The sequence below is a fragment of the Ixodes scapularis genome, unplaced genomic scaffold (assembly GCF_016920785.2).
Source record: "Ixodes scapularis isolate PalLabHiFi unplaced genomic scaffold, ASM1692078v2 PGA_scaffold3__209_contigs__length_174095766, whole genome shotgun sequence".
Lineage (NCBI taxonomy): Eukaryota > Metazoa > Arthropoda > Arachnida > Ixodida > Ixodidae > Ixodes > Ixodes scapularis.
In genome coordinates, this window is record NW_024609868.1 from 12,304,099 (window position 1) to 12,317,869 (window position 13,771).

Consider the following 13,771-nt stretch of genomic DNA (forward strand, 5'->3'; position numbering starts at 1 on the left):
TTGCGTTATGAAAGTTGCCTGTGAAAAACTTGGGAATAGCAGAGTTTAAAAAAAAAGAAATCATGGGTAGTGGAATTGGTCCCAGAAGTATGATCACTTCAGCACTGTGAAACGTCATGCTTAGTTTCATAGCGCTGACTATTATTTTTTTTCTTAACATTGCCGAACGACCTCCGTATATTTTGGCCATTGGATCACCCAAATGCTTTGCGGGAGTGGAGACGCTCCAGATTTCCTTGAGTGCCGAGTCGTGGCTGGCTGAACTCTCTGCAAGGAATATACAACTGGTACGCGACGAATTTCACCCGGCGGCGTCCACTGTGCGGCTGTGTTCAAAACGGTAGAGCTAATATAAAAAAATAGAAAAAACTCCAGAATATACTTTTTTTTTTGTGAATAGTATTATTAGCCGCGACGTGCGCTAAGCCTATGAAGAGCTACCTTCACTGAAGTCGACTTGGTCTGACTTTTCTCGTGAACAATTTGTCGTGAACATACGGGGCCCAGAAGTCTGATTGAATCGTGGGTGAGGGCACCTCTTTACGCTATAATTACGCAAAATAATGAACTAAACGAACTACTTATCATAGAACACGTCCAACACACACAAAAAGCGGATTTATACTACACCATTGCTAGTTTTTAGAAGAAACAAAAATCAGCTTCGCAATAATCACTTGAGTGTTCAGGTCTGTTCGATTCACCCACAAAGCCCAGAGCTAGCTCAGGACGAGTTCACTTGGGTTCAGGAGTCTCTCAGTGACGGTCTAAAGCCAGTGCAGCCACCGCTTTAAAACTGGTGCTTTCATCGACTTCCGGAAAGGCAACGCAGGTTGTCATCTCTTCCTGTTAGCTCTTGTGTGTCTCCACCGCACGCCGTATGCTACGTTATTTGTGGTGTGATGGGATAATATGTCATAATTTTTCTTTTAAGTATCTAAAGATTATATTTTCTTTGAATTTTAGAGCGCAGCTCTTAGGCGCCCTTTTCTGGCTTGCGCGGCGTCGGCGTCAGCGTCGCCGTCGCCGTCGGCGTAACCGCGCGGTGCATTATGGGTGAATTTCCCCGCCAAATCTAGCGGAAAATTTACCCGCTTAATTTAGCGGGAAAATTTCTTCGCTGAATCTAGCGGGAAAATTTCCCCGCTAAACCTAGCAGAAAAATTTCCCCGCTAAATTTAGCGGTGAAATTTCCCGGCTAAATCTAGCGGAAACTTTCCCGCCAAATCTAGCGGAAAAAGTTTCCCGCTAAATCTAGCGGAAAAAATTCCCGGCAAATTTTAGCGGAAAAATTTCACCACTAAATCTAGCGGAAAAGTTTTCCCGCTAAATTTAGCGGAAAATTTTCCCCGCTAAACTTAGCGGAAAAATTTTCCCGCTAAATCTAGCGGAAAATTTTCCCACTAAATCTAGCGGAAATATTTCCCCGCTAAATCTAGCGGAAAAATTTCCCCGCTAAATCTAGCGGAAAAATTTTCCCGCTGAATCTAGCGGAAGAATTTCCCCGCTGAATCTAGCGGGAGATTTTCCCCGCTAAATCTAGCGGAAAATTTTCCCTGCTAAATCTAGCGGAACATTTTTTTATTCGAACGGACAAAAAAAACGTTTTCAAAACAAAATTTGATAGTCTGCATTTTTAAGGTTATCGCCCGCCTTCTTTCGTTTCCTCGCGCACTCGTTTACTTTGACGTCATTCGCCGCGATGCGCATTTACATTCATTGAAAAACAGTGGATTAATACAAGAATCCCCCGAGCTTCGCATTTCGACGATGGTGTCCCGGCACCGCGATGAATTCGCGTCAGGATAGACCGTTGGCGGTGCAAGGTAGCGGTCTTCGGGGCGAAGGCATGACGAGAGCGTCGGCCTGGCCAAAACGGTTACTAACTGCCAATTTGACATTAGGTTCAAACGTTTCTTCCGACTCTTAAGAAAAATAAGCGTGGAACTGTCAGACCAATATCCCTTCTCAGCGTTTTTGTCCCAGGCTCCGTTAGTGAGCGGTCTCAAATACCAGCGGACAAGGCGTGCCGTATATTCTGCTCAGATTCTTCGGCACGCGAGTGTCAGCTTATGCACTTCATAATGTCACCACTTATTCACTCTACTGTGCGGTCGCACACGTTTGTAGGCCGCCTAGGCAAAAATGTAGATCCGTACCCGCGGATATCTGCATCCGAACCGCATCCGCACTCCCTGGCATCCTCATCCTATCCACAATCCTTCAAATCTGATTCATTTTTTATCCGCATCCGCCAGTTTACTGCGGATATCCGCGATAATTCGCGGATATGCAGGGCTCAGTGATAAGCAAAAGGTACTATGCCCTTCCCGAAATTTGCCTTATTTACACCAATGTATCTGGCATATAGGGCAGTGCACGATTCAAATAGGGATGTATACGCTTTATATAAGCAACAACAACAAAATTAGCACGAGCATAAAAACAAGTGCGGATCTACGCGACGTAAAGCGAACCCGGCGATGGCGCAGCCAGCGACGAGACACGGCCAAATCTGCTGGATCCTTCCTGGCGGCCAAAGGGGTGGAGCGCTAGGGAAGGTCACGTGTCATACACCGGCCTACCGCTGAGCTCGTTGACGTGATGAAAGGTTGTCGCTACTTTTCCAATATAGAGGGACTTTATCGTCGCCACCTCGCGGACAACCTCCTTCGACGGAGCTGCTAGGCTGCGAGCAGACGACGCGCTATGTCAAGGCACGGAGTGGCTATGTCAGTTCGCCTTTATGCCGACTAGAAACGGCTTATTCATTAAAGATACGTAAATCACGTTTTTGTGAGCGACCTTTTTTAATGAATAAAATCGACTCAAAGTTACTGTTTACATTGAAACTTTAAAAATTAAAAAAAAAAACATGCCCGCGGCTTCAGATTACTGCTTGTGCTTCGTGCGTCAGGGCTTCACAGCCTCTCTGATTTTCTTTCAATGCGAAAGCATTAACTCTCATGGAGCGAAGTCGGCGCTATCTGATGTCTGCAGCAGCGAAACACGCCACCTAAATAACCATCCTCTCGCGGACTCAAAGAAAGGGGCATAATGAGGCTCTGGGATGCCTTACTGAAATACCGCCTCCGCTACACCTTCCGTTCACCAGACTCACACAGGGACAAAAAACCAAACTAAATGCTCTCATTCGTAAAGACACCAAGCTCGCCATAGGCCTACCCATTACGGCTAAAACCCACAGTCTCTTCGATGTGGGCTATCACAGTACCGCAGATGAGCTCGTTGCTATCCACAAACGCCGTCAGGAATGCAATACACACCGCCGTTCTTCCTCCCATGAACCCATGCTTGCCAAACTACACGCTATTGCAGCGGCTATCATATACACCTCCGCGGGTTCTTTTACCTTCCCTATTCCCATCGTCTTCGCATACTCTAGAGCTGCCTGGCCGTAATTAATACACAACTTTCTTCCACTTGTCATGGCAAAACAAATACAACGCGATCTACTATCACCCGTTCAGATCGTACGGATCCCAGGTCATGGGGGCACGCCGGCCCACGAGAAAACACACCTGCTCGCCAGCGAAATGCTCTACCGGGCACCCGACATTCCCATATCTGCCAGACGGTTCCCGTGACCTTACCTTCACTCGATCATATATAGACACGCCCGTCGAGTCTCTTCTCCCTCCCCCCCCCCCTTTCACCCTCACCTCACACGCCGGTAATGGCACCATTATCGTTAACGCACAAAGTAACACCCTCCCCACCAAAGCCCGCATCCACCTCCTACAAGGTTTACACCCTGAGGATCCTTCCCCCTGCATCCATTGCGATCACCCAAATACCCATCACATCTTATGGATCTGCCATCCCCTTTCCACACCTCCTCTCTAACCTCACTCCTTCCTGTCCTTCCTCCCCAATGCCGGGTGGCTGACTACGGTCACCACACTCTTAGATCAAATTTACCTGTTTGCGTTCGTTCAATCCGTGCACTCTGGAGTATGCCAGCAGAGGGGGCTTAGACAGGGGCCCCCTGCTTGTACTTTTTGGGCCTAATAAAGTTTCATCTCTCACTCTCTCTCTCTCCACGCCGCCCACAGAAAGCATCGCGAGGGAAGCTCACACCACCACGAGTTTGCGACGAAACTTGACGAACGAAGAAGCGGCGCTGACACACCTTCCCCCGGTCTGGACGGGCACTTCGTCTCCACGCTCAGATCGACCAAGCGCGAAAACGTTGGACAGTTGTCGGCGGATCAGGCGAAGTTTCACGTCATCAAACAGAAATTACCGCGCACAAAGGTGGATACCGACATAACTATCCAGAGAAACCACCTCGAGAGAAGCTAACACTACCACGAGTTTGGGACGTAACTTGCAACATAACTAACAGAAAAGCGGCCCAGACAAATTTTCTTCCGGTATCGACGGGCATCTCGTCACCACGCTCGGCTCGACCAAGCGTGCGAACGTTGAACAATCGTCAGCGGAACAGGCCAATTCTCACGTCATCACGCAGAAACCACTGCGTACAAAAGCGAATACCGACACAAATTTGCGACGGGCGAGACGAGACTCGGCGCAGAAAAATCACTGTGAAAAGCCGGCAGCAGCTCACCCCACGCGTCCGCGCTCGGCAACACGGGCGTTGGAGACCGGGCGGACGGCGTTCGCTGGTTCGTTAGTCAAGCACGGAAAGAGCACGTGATCCGCGGCGAGGAGGAGGCGCGCTGGTGATTGACCACTCCTCTAATACGGACGCCAAGGTCAGAATACGGGCACCTATATGTAACAATGCTGTACGCGTAGAGGTTGATATTTCAACTTCAAATGCTCGTGCCGGAACACGCCAAAAGAGAGAGGTGAAGTTAGAACCGGAAGCCGGGACCTATACGTGTTCCAGCTTACGAATCCGGAATACGTGTCGCTTGGGACCGCGTTTAAAGGGATGCGAAACCGAAATTCGGAGCACACGAAACAAGGTTGAAGCGATAAGCGAGACACTGCCAAACCCCAAAATGTCACTCGTACAGCGATATCTTTAACGGATGGCCGTATTTTTGGAAAAGTGTGCGATTGAACACGGCCGACGAGACATGTGACGTCACGATTCTCATTCCCTCGCCTCTTCGCTTCGTCCCTTCGAGCTGGTGAACCGAAGCGAGTAGAGAAGCGAGGCCGCTTCCCCTCATTTTCAATTGTTCGAAAAGTATCGTGAGGTCAAAATCCTCGCTAAATCGCGCCTTTTTTTTTTTTTTTTCTAAAAATAAGGTTTTTTGTTTGAGATATGGATGTATGAAGGATGTTTTGGAGTTCGGGGCGTCCTATTCTACGCTTCTCCGGCCCTATTTTGCGAAATTCAAATTTCGGTTTGCCATTCATTAGTTTCATCTAGTTTTCGGCGGCGCCACATAGGCCTACCACGTGACTCCCGCGGGCGCCAACTACAAATTCGTCTCGCGCCGTCAATATAGCTCTTAATTTTGTTTTCGTTGTAATTTCGTATTATGAGATCCTTTTTCCACTCAAGCTGTTTAGAAAAATAACTTGTTTTCCCTCACATATGTCATGAGTTTAGGGGAAACTACTCCCAGCGCTTTCCACTTGAGCAGAGTGAACACTGGAGAGGAGGTGACCCCCTCTCCAGTGTTTGCTCCTCCAAAGTTGAAAGGGGTGGGAGGAGTACTCCCTGAACTCTCAGCCACTAATTGACTAAACATGGCTTGCACTGACGCCGCATCGTGTACTTTTGGCCACCACGTGTAAGAGAGAAAAAGAGAAGCTGCTTTTGTGGGAATTCGTGTGTGGCGTGTTTATTTTTTTTTTAATTTTATCCTGGGTGGAGAATAGCGAAATCTGGGAGACACAAAAGAGGGTCTTGGTAAGAGGGGAGCTCCTTCCCTTCTTCTCTGGAGGCCACCAGAGTGGTCTTTGTATGATGTCACGTGCAAGCCATGTATAGATACTCCACACACTGCTATCTAGGTACTGGTTTGAGCAGCTCTTGTACTTTTCAGCATCCCGCATTTCCATTGAAATTGTTCCCATAGCTGCAACAGCAAAAACGAAACCAGCACAAAATAACACTCTAAATTGATTTTATTATCGAGTGAACGTCCAAATTCTGCATTAAAATTGAAATCATTCTGAGACACCAAAAATTACATTGCACTTGTAAAAGATAGAAGGAATCTTGTTTAAAGTCACCAGGCTAAATGACAAGGCAACAGCTATGCACGAAGAAAAGAAAAACAGATAATAGCCAAAGGTACTGGATTAGGAACACTTGCTTACTAAGGCCACAAAAGCCAAGAGTTCAAGCTTCGTTTGGTTAACTTGAGCCAAAGGCCCCGAGCGAGCATTAAACTTGGGCAGGTACTGTAGTATAGTAAATATATTTTATGTAGTAACATAACATACGAAATGACAATAAAAAAAGCAATTGTAGTGTCATGTTGCTTTCCATGCTCTGAATTCGAGATCAAAACAAACTCGATGGTGTTATTATCACAGTAACGAGAAGCAACATAACGCTTACACGAAGAACATGGCCTCCTTCGTGAGAGATTGCACAGAGGCGGCAGCATCGAGGAAGTCCATTGATGGCAGAGACCCACAGGAGCTGCTGCCAGAAGAGTCGTAGATGTCCGAGCAGGCATCCACGTGGCACTTGGCCCTCTGGGCGGCGTGGTGAGCATAGTACACAGGCACTGGGATGGACACAGAGCGTGCACAGCGGGCATACGTGTGGCACAGCCCGTAGGTCAGCTTCTGCAGGGCATCTGCAGTGAACTCGTTGTCATACCAGAGCACATAGTAGTGTGCTGGCCTGCTGGTACCCTGGATTCCGGAATGGGAGCAGAGGAAAAAGTCAAAGTCTACCGGGTGAGTGACGGTGGTGTCAATCGTAGTCCCCGGTGGAATGTTGCCACTCTTCCCGCAACCGTCACGACGGTTCTCTGACATGAAACGCGTGTGGTGGCGCTTCTGCACGATCAGAAACGTGATGCCTGGCTTGTACTCAGGTTCGAGCTCCATGCAGGCAGCGCGGATCGCAGCTAGCTCATGGTCCAGGACCTGGCGAAACTGGCTCTCACTCACACCGTCACGGTAGAATAGGACCTTCTCTGGGCGTACTTGTTTTTTCGCAGTGTAGAAGCTTAGCAGCAGCTCTTTGACAATGTTATTCATATCTTTGATGATCTCTACACGGGCCTTGACCTCCATGTTCTGCTTCTGGATCCGTAAGGTAGTGATATAGCGGAAGGCAAATGGATCGGTGCTTGCAACAACAGCTGCGATGGAGGGCCTGTTGAACTCCTTGGAACCAGGGTGAGTTACGTCAGAACCCATCACAATGACTGGCGTGCTGAAGATAATGGACCTGACAGATTTCGGTAAAGTGTTATTTACACCTCCAAGCTTGGCATTTACTTTCTGCAGGATGTTGACTACCACCATCGGATCACACTTGGTGGTGATGCTCTTGTCCGTGACACACTTTTCCATGACACACCGATCTCCGTCTCCGCCGCGCTCTTGAGTTCATGGTAGATGGGAGACTTGTTGACTACCACCACAAAGATAATTTGTAGTCCTGGAATAGCCTCCTTCTCCTTCCGTAAAAGATCCAGCATTTGGTTAGTCAGTCCACATTCCTTAATGTCCTGGGGTTGTTCCACAGACATGCCAAGCTTCTTACCACAGGATACCACCATGGATACAAACTTGTCGATTGCCGGTCGAGGACATAAGCAAGGGCTGCACAAGCCCAGCACCGACCATTTGGTCATGTTGGCGGGTCGGTAGAACTCTGTGTTTTGTAGCTCCCAGGCGCCATTCCTGGGGCTCACCGGAACATTATCTTTGTAGAGGACATCGGGAGCTGGCAGCACTCTGTCTTTTAACTTCACCGGGTTGGTGCTGATGCGAATGCCAAAGTGGTCCACGTATTCTTTTTTGTTGTTGATACAGTCTTGAACAGTTGCCTTGATGTTCTGAAAACGCTCCGCTGTCGGGACTGCGGCCTTCTTCACAACCGTCGCAGTCTGGTTTTCATCCAGTTTCTGCCGGCAGTGCTGGCCATTGAGAACTACACACACCTCCCAGGGAATGAAGGTCTTCTTCGTGCCCACTTCGATGCATGGCAAAAATGGGAACTTTAGTGGGCGATACTTGGAATCAAAGTAAGCTGCCACAGTTGTGGGTGGGTCTCCAAACTCGATTTCGTTCGCAGTTGCCCTTGTCACCCTCTCTATGACATACTTACGAGGGTAGGGCAGGTGAGTCACTTTCACCTTCAGCTTCCTGAGCTTCTTGTTCAGTTTGACAAACTGGATGTCATTCAAGCTTCGTGACTGGTTTACGTCAAGGTTTCCTTTACGGTCACCGAGCACCTTGGAGACAAGCTCGAGAAGGGGGCCAGCTTCAAAAAAGGCAGTTGCCACCGTGTTGACATTGAGAAGGGGCTTCCACTGAGCGGGCCGCACGCTCGTCTGATAGCCATGCCAGAGCTCCAGGCCACCTCCAATACCGCCGTAGTTCCTCGGCGGAGTAAAGAAAGACCTCCCAACCATAGCGTGCACAGTCGACGGCCCGTACCGCAGGACGATGTCGAATGCCTGACCAACTGCCTGAGGGACTTCCTTCAACTTTTTGTCATAGACAGCCTGGAGCAGACTCATGTCTAAGGTGGCAGCATACTGAATGTAAACGATGAAGCTATCCGGCTTCCAGCCTTCCTCCTCCATGGTCACGTTGAAAACTTTCTTCTGGAATTTGAGAAACTTTCTCGTGTACATGTTCTTCTGGCCGTCAAAGACTGGCAGGTTGCCGTTCAGGTGATGCTCGTGCTGGCGGACAAGCAGCTGGAACGCCCGTCTCTTGTAGTCCTTCGAGATGACGGGTTGAACTGCTCCCGAGTGGCGGAGGCTGCCAATCTCCACGTCGTAGTGGTAGAAGAGCCCAGTGGGAAGCTGGAGCTCAAAGTGGTTGGCGAGAAGTGCAATGGGGTGACCGTCTCTGCCGTAGCCTGGACGTGCAGGAAATGCTTCAGCACGGGGAGCAAGTGTGATGCCAACCGCGTCGCTGCTCTGAACAAGGGCGGTCTTTCCACTGCTCAGTACTGGTTTTGCCTGGTGCTGAGCAAGGGAATGGGCCCCCGGCATGAGCCGTGATGGCGATTTCGGTGATGCTGTTTCACGAGGTGTTTCAGGGAGAGGTGCTCCAGAAAGGGTGCGTTGCAGGCAAGACTGCTGCAGAGTTCGCGTCACTTCAGTCAGAAGTGCTTAAAAAAAGAAGCAGAAGGTTCAGTGTGGAAACAAGGCACAAGAAAACAAGGAATAGCTCTATGTCGGAATGCAGGTAATAAGTATGCTTCTCATTTATAATATGGTATTGAACAACTAGCGAGTTCCGTATACGAACAGCAGTGGGATAGCCAGAAATATTATTTGGAGAAGGGGTGGGAGGCTCTGTGGACGCCAAGGGCAACATTACTGAGAAGACGTAAGATGGTGCAACTGCCAAGAGTAATTGCGAAAATAAGCTTGTCTAAATTTCCACTATAAGAGAAGTCATACAGTCATTAAATCTTTTCTGCTTCGGCACTGAACGCAGTCGCGGCAATTTTGAGAGTGACACTTTGTCGGCTATTTCAAGAACATGACTGGGTGCGGGACTTAAGAACGTAACAAGCGCCCATCGAGAATCACCATGTGTGATTGGATCACATTTTCTCTAAAGTATTTCAGGTTTATGCTACACTTCGTCTTGCATAATTTGAGAACATATTGGACGCGAGTCGCGCGTCAGCGTTCGGCTGGAACTCGCATACTCATCGACTGAGCGCGAGTCCGCAACCAAGCACCGACTCCGCACTTGTTTACAATCTAATTTCCACTCTGCACTGGCCATCTTCCGGAGGTCAACATGGGGCACAGCCGTGTTCCATATGCTGCCGTATGACAGACAGCTCCCCAATTTGATTGCTAGGCTTCATCTTAACCACAAACGTCCTGGTGACTCGTGCGATGCAGTCAAAAGTAGTAAAACGGTACCATGTGGATGGGCCTTTGCACAGGTTTATGGAGTGCGCTGGAACGTATGGCGCGAGAGTGTGCATAAGGAGAGAAGGAAGAGAACAAGCCTGTGCTTTTGAGAAAACGAGGAGTAGCAAAATAGCAGGTTCAAAGCTGAGGCGTGAGACCGCAAGAGACGTGAACTTCACGTTCCACTCCCTCCGGAGTGATACCTTCGCCAGGGCGTTTCTCGGAGACATTATACACAATCACGTTTCTACTGTCAAAGGATAAGACCTGTACCAAGCTCCTCTGTGCAACACAGGGGCAAAGTTTTGTCTTAGGCTACACAAACACAGTTTGGCTCATTAGCATTACGTGACCATGCAAGCTGTAAAGCATTCCAGGATGGAAGGGGATAATTATAAGATAACAGACCCATACGTGATTCGAATTCTGCACCGAACAGGTGCATTACGAGGCAACTACGTGGATTTGTGGTGTAGCCAGGGATTTATGGATGTTCAGCTACCTCCGAAACCCAGCCGACCCTACACTTAGGGTTTCAGGTCTTCAAATAAAACTTAACAAAAAGAAAAACACTTGCCGGTAAAAAATTTGTTAGCTCAGATTTATCTGGTAAACTCGAAGTTTCTAAAAAGCAAAGTAAAAAATAAATAAATAGCAGTTATGCTTGGACAGTACACGGGATCAATGGCCTTGAGACAATGTCACCCCAGTTTTCGTTCAAATCTCTGATCATTGACTCTTACCATTTATTTCATCAAGTTTAATCAGGACAATAGGTCTTTCGGAACACGACAAAAGCACTGTTCCGATTTGTAGTTTGTAATAAAGAAAAAAAAAAGATTTGTAGTTTGGGCCATACTATTTGGGCTTCTTAAAAGGAATCAGAGATTGCGTCTTTGTAAGACTGAAACCAGAGATTTTGTAGAAGGAGAAGGAGAGGGCAGACAGTTGAAGCTTCTATATTACACCACTTACCACTGTTCCCACGCAGCCTCGCGACAATCTCAAGGAGTTTATCGATTTTAAGATTTTGACGTTTACCGAGGCAACACTTGTTTGCAACTTTTGTCCTCGGAGAAATTAGTAATGGTACTGGTGCCAACGCCAAATTCGGCTGAAAAAATATTCCTTGATTCAAGCTCGTTTTTTTTTTTTTTAATTTAGGACAAGTTTACGCCCTGATAATATGTGCTTAAAAAAAAAGAACTGCAACATTAAGGTTGATATTTTGAAGAATCGAGAATAGAAGAAAAGTACATCCCGATAAACTTCAAAGTTTCGACAAAAATAAACTCCGAAAAGCACCCTCCAAATTTGGCAAAAAATAAACTCCGAAAACACGAAATCCTGCCTATAATATACACATTTATTTTGACCCCCCCCCCCCTCCCTTTCCTCCAAGTCATGGACATGACATGGGGTAGATACATTTAAAACTGAATTTATATACAAATACAAAATTCTTTAACAAGAATGTATCTAATCTCAAATTAAACTGCACCTTTAAAGGGATGCTGAACCGGAATTTGGATTTCGTAGATTAGGGCCGCAGATGCGTTGAGCGGGACGCTGTAAACCCCAAAGCATAACTCATACATCGATGTCTCATCTCGACAGGATGACCGTATTCTGAGAAAATAAGGGTGCAATCAAGCAAGGACTATGACGTCACGATCCTCCTGGAACAGATGAGAATGAGGGTGAAGTGCCGTTCAAACACTTGCAGCCGAGTACGACCAAGAGAGACAAGACCGGTTTTTAAGCCTCTTGCGACGACGTACAACCTGCTGCGCAGCAGCGCATCCGGTCCGTCGCCTTCGCAAAAGACTTAAAGACCGGTCTTGGCTCTATTGGTCGTACTCGGTTGTATCTGTGTGAACGGCGCTTTAGCGACCTCGCTTCTCTCCTCCTCGCATCGGTTCACCAGCTTGAGGGGACGAAGCGAAGAGGAGGGGGAATGAGAATCGTGACGTCATATGTCTCATCGGCCGTGTCAAACGCGCACTTTTCCCAAAATACTGCCATCCGTTAAAAATATCGCGGTACGAGTGGCGTTTTTTGGTTTTGCAGCTTCCCGCATATCGCTCCAGCCTTGTTTTGAGAGTTCCAAATGTCGGTTAAGTATTCCTTAAAGAACTAGTATTTTGAAGGAGGTCTATTACAACATGCAATGTGCGTGGTTTTCGAGTGTTCACTGAGCACACCGAACAAGCATGGAGTGCTTTATGTCGAAATAATTCGCTAGTCATATCCGCTGAATACTGCAGGCTTGATTTAGATCCCTCACAGACCTGTCAGGACTATTTCAGCATATGAGCCGCGCTACTGAATAAATCTGAATTTCTCCCAACAGTGCCAATGTTCGATTAAAGGCCGACTTACGAAACCATTTTCCGCAGGGTAGGAAAGTGCTCCCCAACGACCTTCGCTCCCTCCCCTCTCGCACTCCTTCCTCCTCCTCCCCTCAAAAGGGCGGGTCCGGAGGCTGGTCTCCGTGGAAAGGAGAAGGGGTTTCCTCCTTTCTGGGTGGCAAGGAGGAAACCTATTCTCCCGCGGAAAATGGTTTCGTAGGTCGGCCTTTAAGCAAATTATAAAAAAAAAGAAAAACAAATACCAGGAATTCAAAAGTCGAGTTATCCGGACAATCAATATTAGATTCTAATTCCGAAACTCGACTATTTGCACATGCCTACTTATTATAAAGCAGCACACACAGGGTCTGGAGCACAGTGCAGAGACACAGGGATATTTCTGTCCAACTGCTCTTTTCTCACGCGACTCGTGGTTCAGTCATCGCCGTGGAAATCTTCGAACATAACGGCACGTGCAGATGCTCCAAAATGCTCACCTCTGGCTGCAACAGGGGGGCCTCGAGTGAGTGGAAGTACCCTTGCACGGCCCCTACCCCTGCCTTTCCCAGGGGCAGCTTGCATGTTGCCACTTGAAACTCTGAGATTAACATTTCCATGATATTAGTTCCTGCTCCATTTGAGTGCAAAGTTATTCTCCCATAAAAAGGCCTGACCAGCTATTACTGTGCGTTTGAACAAGGTAACGGCAGCCGCTACTTAGTGCAAAAGCCTCTACGTGAGTGTAAAACAGCGTACATAAAAACCAAGTCCTCCATCACGCACAGATCAGTGTCCAAAATGCCGCACCGATAGGAAACTTTCTGCGCTGACTGCGACGTTGCTAGAACAACTCAGCCGGGAAACGGCTATAGAGGCTACTCTGAAAAAGTAGCACCTATCCGTGCTCGAGAACAGAGCTAGTAGCGATCGCAACGCCGCCATTTATCACGCAGCGGCCACTCAGGGAACTGCACGGCTGCTTGTGTTGGCTCGGAACTATCGCATTCGATAGCGTCCGCTGTAATTGTTCTATCTTGGGTTTAGTCAGCCAATTTGGGGCCAAGGCATATACGATGGAAGCTGTTTCAGGGATGCCAACCCCCGTCTCCCAAGCGGACGCGCCGCGTAATGGTAGCGAAGTTAGGACGCGCCCAGGCTGAGACGCACTACCTGATATCATCGGTGAGACATGGTTGTAGAAAAGCAATATTATTTGCGCCGCAAAAACTTGTAAATTAAACATTTTAGAAAGAATCACGTTCCTGTTATCTTTTCTAATCTCCAATAAGAATTCATCCAAAAAACGTTTTTTTTTTCTTTATTTGTTTTTAGGCAAAACATGCTTCCTAAAACCTCATGGTGACTACAGTAACGAGAGAAAGATTGAGCCGCCAT

General features: G+C 47.8%; 1 pseudogene; it reads right to left on the bottom strand.

Moving 5' to 3' along the window:
- Positions 1-6,510: 6,510 nt before the first annotated feature.
- Positions 6,511-12,958, bottom strand: LOC115312940 (annotated as a pseudogene).
- Between the last annotated feature and the right edge of the window lie 813 nt (positions 12,959-13,771).